This window comes from Lissotriton vulgaris, chromosome 4_1, assembly GCF_964263255.1.
Source record: "Lissotriton vulgaris chromosome 4_1, aLisVul1.2, whole genome shotgun sequence".
Taxonomy (NCBI): domain Eukaryota; kingdom Metazoa; phylum Chordata; class Amphibia; order Caudata; family Salamandridae; genus Lissotriton; species Lissotriton vulgaris.
The window spans coordinates 2,064,745,477-2,064,751,943 of NC_141691.1; the positions used below are offsets into that span (position 1 = coordinate 2,064,745,477).

Here is a 6,467-nt window from a genome sequence, read left to right on the forward strand (position 1 = left end):
TCCTAAGTCAGATTGACCGGCTGTCTTGTAATGGTCAATCCGACATGCACTCTTCTGCCCAAAACAACTGAGCAACTGAATAACAGCCAGTGAATTGGAGCCACAGGCCACCAGTCACAAAAGTAACGCTGGGTTAGCCTGCTCCATCCAATCCAGGTGCTTCTCTCATGCTGAAAACAGGATTGGGTAGTGTGCAGGATTGGTTAGGTTTGAATTAGAGTGACCAGACAGCAGACTCAGAGGGCACAGGCTTTTGCAGTGGACTTCCCTTTGTGGAGAAGGTCAACTAATTTTAACTGCACCCTGCTGTCGTTTTCTATCAAGAAAGTTAAATATTGGCAGTTTCCAGAAAAATTAAAGAATATGAAAGTCCCTCAGCAGAAAGCAATTCTGGTATTTTACTGACCTCTAATGGTCGTTTTCTATCAAGACAGTTAAATAGAGGCAATTGAACAGACGAAAGTCCCTAAGCAGAAGCAGACAAGTCCTAGGGCTGATCTCCAGAGCCCACAAAGTACATACACATATAAGTATAGACTAAAGTATATTCAAGAGGTCTTAAATGCTGGACCTAAAAAGTAAAATTGTACGTTAAAGAGAAAATGATCTTAAACATCAAATAAGTCAGTGGCTACAGTGTCACCCTGGACGTCAGAAAAGCAACGGTGAAGAAAAGATTGAATATGAAAAAGAACAGTGTTTCAGTATCGCCCTAATAGGTCCATGCCTACAGTGTATGTATGCATGTCAACGTGTCTCAATCACAGCACGAGCAGCGGATGGACACTAATAAAGACATTAATCAGTAATTGTTCCATGCTTCATGGAAGAGAAACATACGAAGGCAAAAAGAGAAACTAGCATGCGCTGACCAATGAGAAGTGAGGAAATGAGAGTGACAACGAAGTCAACCGACGGTTTGGATACTATTTTTCTCCAACTGTATATCCAAGTCAACACCTGTTTTAACTGAACTCTCAAAGAATAATAGGTGTATGCAGTCAATGTTTACTCCAGCAGGCTGTTGCAGGTTTAAAACTTATTTACGGTTTGGCATAGTAACCACCCTTGAACTCAATCCCCTATCAGAGCTGAACCTCTTAAAACAATGGTTATTTATTTTACAGGAAGTAAAGTGGATCAGTTATAATACTGAACAACACAAAACAGATCATTTGAATATCTTCTGAGCCAGATATATAACCACAGTTTTGAGACACATAATTAATAAAGCACTATGAAAGAACTGGGGAGTCAGTCAAACAATGGCATCCTCAAAGGTTCCATCGAATGTGAAAAAGATGCAAAACAGGACACAAAACAATGTTACACACGTACGTAACGTTTTATGATATATATTTGACCACTGTCCTAGTTTCTGAACAGTCGTCTGATCAATGGAGGAGTTGTAGTGAGTTTGTGAAAAAGCAGTTGAGGGAGGGCCGATATACAAAGACAAACGTATAACTTGGGGACTGGGGTTATACACCTTTGTGAGTCAAGCCCCCCAATCCAGTGTCATGGGGGGTGAGGGGTGGAGAAGTGAAGGCATAAATAATCAGGATTAGTGCCTCTGTGATACCTGCTGTAGCGTCCCTTCAGTGTCCTTGCAAATATATGCATTCTCTCTGGAACAGGAAAGACAGAGCCAGCAGAGACTTGGCCTCTGTGTACTCAAAGGCGCTCTGTCCGCACTTCCCAGTGACCACTGCCGGTTGGACTCTCCGAGAGAGAGTGACTGAATATTCCAGACACACCCCTCCATCTCAAGAGTGAATGAATACTCCAGGCACACCCCTCCATCCCAAGATTGAATGAATACTCCAGGCACACCCCTCCATCCCAAGAGTGATAGAATACTCCAGGCACACCCCTCCATCCCAAGAGTGATAGAATACTCCAGGCACACCCCTCCATCCCAAGAGTGAATAAATACTCCAGGCACACCGCTCCATCCTAAGAGTGATTGAATACTCCCGGCACACCCCTCCATCCCAAGAGTGATAGAATACTCCAGGCACACCCCTCCATCCCAAGATTGAATGAATACTCCAGGCACACCCCTCCATCCCAAGAGTGATAGAATACTCCAGGCCCACTGCTCCATCCCAAGAGTGATAGAATACTCCAGGCACACCCCTCCATCCCAAGAGTGAGTGAATACTCCCGGCACCTCCCTCCATCCCAAGAGTGATTGAATACTCCAGGGCCACCCCTCCATCCCGAGTGAATGAATACTCCAGGTGCACCCCTCCTTCTTAAGAGTGATTGAATACTCCCGGCACACCCCTCCATTACAAGAGTGAGTGAATACTCCAGGTACGCCCCTCCATCCCAAGAGTGAATGAATACTCCAGGGCCACCCCTCCATCCCGAGTGAATGAATACTCCAGGTGCACCCCTCCTTCTTAAGAGTGATTGAATACTCCCGGCACACCCCTCCATTACAAGAGTGAGTGAATACTCCAGGTACGCCCCTCCATCCCAAGAGTGAATGAATACTCCAGGGCCACCCCTCCATCCCGAGTGAATGAATACTCCAGGTGCACCCCTCCTTCTTAAGAGTGATTGAATACTCCCGGCACACCCCTCCATTACAAGAGTGAGTGAATACTCCAGGTACGCCCATCCATCCTAATATGTTTCAGCCGGGTTTCCGCTCCTCACCTGTCCTATCCGGGACTCCTTCGGTACCTTCGGATCAGGTCCCAGCCCCGCCCTGCTGTAGTATGCTTGTATTTAGTATATTGTACCTTTCCTTGTTATCTCCCTTGCTGCTCAGCCTGTGTGAGTGAGCTTGGAATGTTGGTATGTGTGATGTGTGAATGGAATGCTGGTATGCCTGTGTGGAGTGACAGTTGGAGTGGATGGGCTGAGCGGCAAGGAAGCTGTTCCTGGTGGGGCTCTCCCTTTGGGCTTACTTACCTATGATGCTAATGCTTGATACTTATATCCATCTAAGATAGTATCAATAAAGCACTCATCTTGAAGAATACCTGTGGCTCATTGGACTTATTACATTTGGCGACGCTGGGAAACAACCTACACCTCAAGTAACCCCATGTAACTTGGAATGGGAGACCTTCAAGCAAGATAAAAGACATGTTTTCAGCAACTCAAAGTTACTGGCACCCCGACAAGAGCCCCACCAGTGACCTCCATCGGTCGCCCACAACGGTAAGGTGCCAGTTTCTTTTTGCTGTTCCTGTTTGCAGCTGTTTCTGATATCCTGCTGCCTTGCTTCTAATTTCACAATTGAAGTGTGCCACTGCTCATCTATAACGCGATTACCTGGCTGCCTGTTGCCTGGCATCTGAGATTTCCCAGTCCCTTAAGGATCACAACTTAATCGTGAGTAGGGGAAGGAAATTGGTAATCAGATCGGAAAAATTAAAGGAATGGAGAAAACCAGAACCGGAGCCAATGGTCAGCGTTTGTGTTTTCAAACCCTTGAAAGTGGTCATTTTCAGTTACAAGGTTTATATAACAGCGGGCTGATTGAGTCCCTCGTGAACCGAGTTGAAGGGCATTTCATATTTGGAAGCGGTGGTGTAATTTCTTTGTTTTTGCCTGAGAGAGGGAATGGATATTTGCTGCCACCTAATGGAGCAATTCCACATTTTAATTTGCCCATCGGATTTTCATTTTCACGAACACATCTTCTGTTTAAGTCTGTTCCAGCATGCGTCAGTGGATTTCAGCACAGGAACTGTTTAGTTAGCTGCGAGGACAAAATGAGGGGCATGTCTGTCGATAAGGATGTCAACTTCGATATTTTTGCGCCAGGATGACATCTTTGTTTTGTTTGGGCACTATTTATTTTTATTTATTGCCAATTAGCCTTGTCATCACAAAATTGCCGGTTTAACTGTTAGCTGTTTTTAAAATTAAATAGCGCGTGTGTCCAGGCACGCGACCTTACCGACATTGTCGTGGTGTGAGGTCATCTTGTGCACCTCCCCTCGTCCTGTCTCTTCGTTCTGGGCCTGCTTTTAGACGCTCTGCCTCACTAACGTGCCTCGAGCCATTCGGCTCAGCGTCAAAACAACGTGTCTTCATGTGGAGTCTTTCAGGATCCTCCTTTGGGATGTCATCGTTCCGATCGTCTGTGGGGACTTCTGGATTTCTTCAGACCTTGGAGGTACATGCTGACATTATTCCTCAAACGGTGTTCTACTTGGATTGGAATTAATTTCTTGTTATGAGGCCAACAAAACGAAGGAGACTGGTGTTGCTGTTCCAGGAAAAGTAAAATAGGCAAATCTGAAGAAAGTGTTGTCGCTTTAGTAATACATCTTCTAGCTTTCCTTTCATTCTTACAGTGCAGTCAAGGATATGTTTATTTTAAAACGTACATCTAGGAATATGTTTATTTTAATGTGTACAACTTAGTGTCTTGACAATCTAGGAATATGTTTATTTAAAAAAAATATATATTCAACTAAGAGTCTTGGCAATCTAGGAAAATGTTTATGTAAAAACGTTCTCCTATGGGACTTTATAGTGTGTTTCACTTGTGCTTTTAATATAGTTAGAGCACCATCTCCTGGGCATTTTGTTTATTTGCCTGGTTGTATTACTAGCAAGCATTTATTTTCACTGTTTTAAGTCTCATCTTTTTAATGATAATGTAATGGTTTACATGCATTTATTAGTTTAAATATTTTCAAGTGGAATTTTGTTACTGTTATATTCAGTGTGACGTAGGTTACTTTTATTTCCACCTCTGTAATAAGCACTGTGATGTTTATTTAACGCATGTATTTTGGGGAAATGTTTGGTTTGGTTATAGCTTCATGGCTATGTGGCATTACACCGTCAAGTGGATTTGTCACCTATTTTTTTAAAAAAAATGATTTCTCCGCAAGTTTTAGCAAGGATTCTAAATTTGCACTGTAATAGCTTATTGGCTATGTGGCCTTACACCGTTAAGTGGACTGGTCACCTATTTTATTTTAAATGTATTACTCACACCTTATAATGGCAGTTTGGTTAAGGCAGCGCCATGGTTTAGAGTATTTGTTTTTTAATAGCCTTCTGGCTATATGTGTTATTCCACTGTTGTGTGGATATGGTATGCATACATAAGATGGCCGACAAGCTATATGATATTCTACGGGGTTATCTTACTTGATGTATACATTTTTATAGCTTATATGCTATGTGGTATTGAAATATCACCTACAGGGATTCTACGTCTTTTCTTTAGTTTTCAGTTGGATTGCTTATTTCACTACGTGTAGAATCTACTGTTGTTTGTTCCTCACAGTGTGTGATTTTCACTCTTTTTCTGATTTTCTCGTATGTGATTTCACACTCATTTACTGTCCTGTTGGATTATGCTTAAAATCTAACTGAGTATTGTCATAATCTTCTTTTCTTTTCATTATCTGTAGTCTCTCTTACTTGGATTTTGTGTTGGATCGCGACCAACCTTTTTCTTTGTATGTGGGAGTACTTTTTCTTGTTCTTTTCATTGTTTTTCTATTTTCTGCAATTAGTTGATGTTCACTGCTTGTCATCTGCTTCCTAGTCTGGCCTACTAGTTTGTCTTGATGGTAACTCTGATCTCAAGTTCTTGTTCTTTCTTTAGTCATGCTATTTATTTTTCACATTCTTCTTCTTATTTTTGCATTCTCTTGATTTATTCTGTTTCTTCCTCACACCTTTCTTGCGAGTTGTGTCTTTGATTGTATTTTCCTTCGTCTTGCATTTATTATCTTTATTTTTCTCCGTAAAAAAGGGAAGGTTCATTTATTTAATGCAATGTTTTCCTATGTTTACTCATGCTTTATGCGGTGGACTTTCACATTTCTTTTGTTGTTGTTTATAAGGGGGAAGGTATGTAGTATGCTTGTATTTAGTATATTGTACCTTTCCTTGTTATCTCCCTTGCTGCTCAGCCTGTGTGAGTGAGCTTGGAATGTTGGTATGTGTGATGTGTGAATGGAATGCTGGTATGCCTGTGTGGAGTGACAGTTGGAGTGGATGGGCTGAGCGGCAAGGAAGCTGTTCCTGGTGGGGCTCTCCCTTTGGGCTTACTTACCTATGATGCTAATGCTTGATACTTATATCCATCTAAGATAGTATCAATAAAGCACTCATCTTGAAGAATACCTGTGGCTCATTGGACTTATTACACCTGCGGCCCCAACAGTCCTTGGTTAATATTGTTTTGTTAATATTGTTTTCACTTGTTGCACTAAGACAACTGCCGGAAGTGGAATGGAAACCGGAAACACATCCCTTGCCCGGGTCCCTCGACCTTACCCATAGGAGCAGGCGGCTCACAGGCGAGGCCAATCGTCACCAGTATAGGGAGCAGCTGCCAATGACACGCGAGGGACATCACCAGCCCGGAAAAGCGGCTCGATGCACTTCCGGTGCAGAAAGAAACGAAAGTGAGACACCCGAATGAACAGTGCTCAGCAGGGCTTTGTTCGTTACTTGGGCCACGACAGGAATGC

General features: G+C 42.8%; 1 protein-coding gene across 1 annotated transcript in view; it reads right to left on the reverse strand.

Annotated features, from left to right (window-relative positions):
* LOC147724988 (uncharacterized) overlaps positions 1–6,242 on the reverse strand; it is an 82,065-nt gene extending 75,823 nt beyond the window's left edge. Inside the window, exons 1-2 of the mRNA XM_086966471.1 lie at positions 6,143–6,242; positions 2,668–2,719 (exon numbers count right to left, since the gene is read on the reverse strand). The gene's annotated coding sequence lies outside the window, so the exon portion shown is untranslated. The remainder of the gene's footprint in view (positions 1–2,667; positions 2,720–6,142) is intronic.
* Positions 6,243–6,467: the final 225 nt, after the last annotated feature.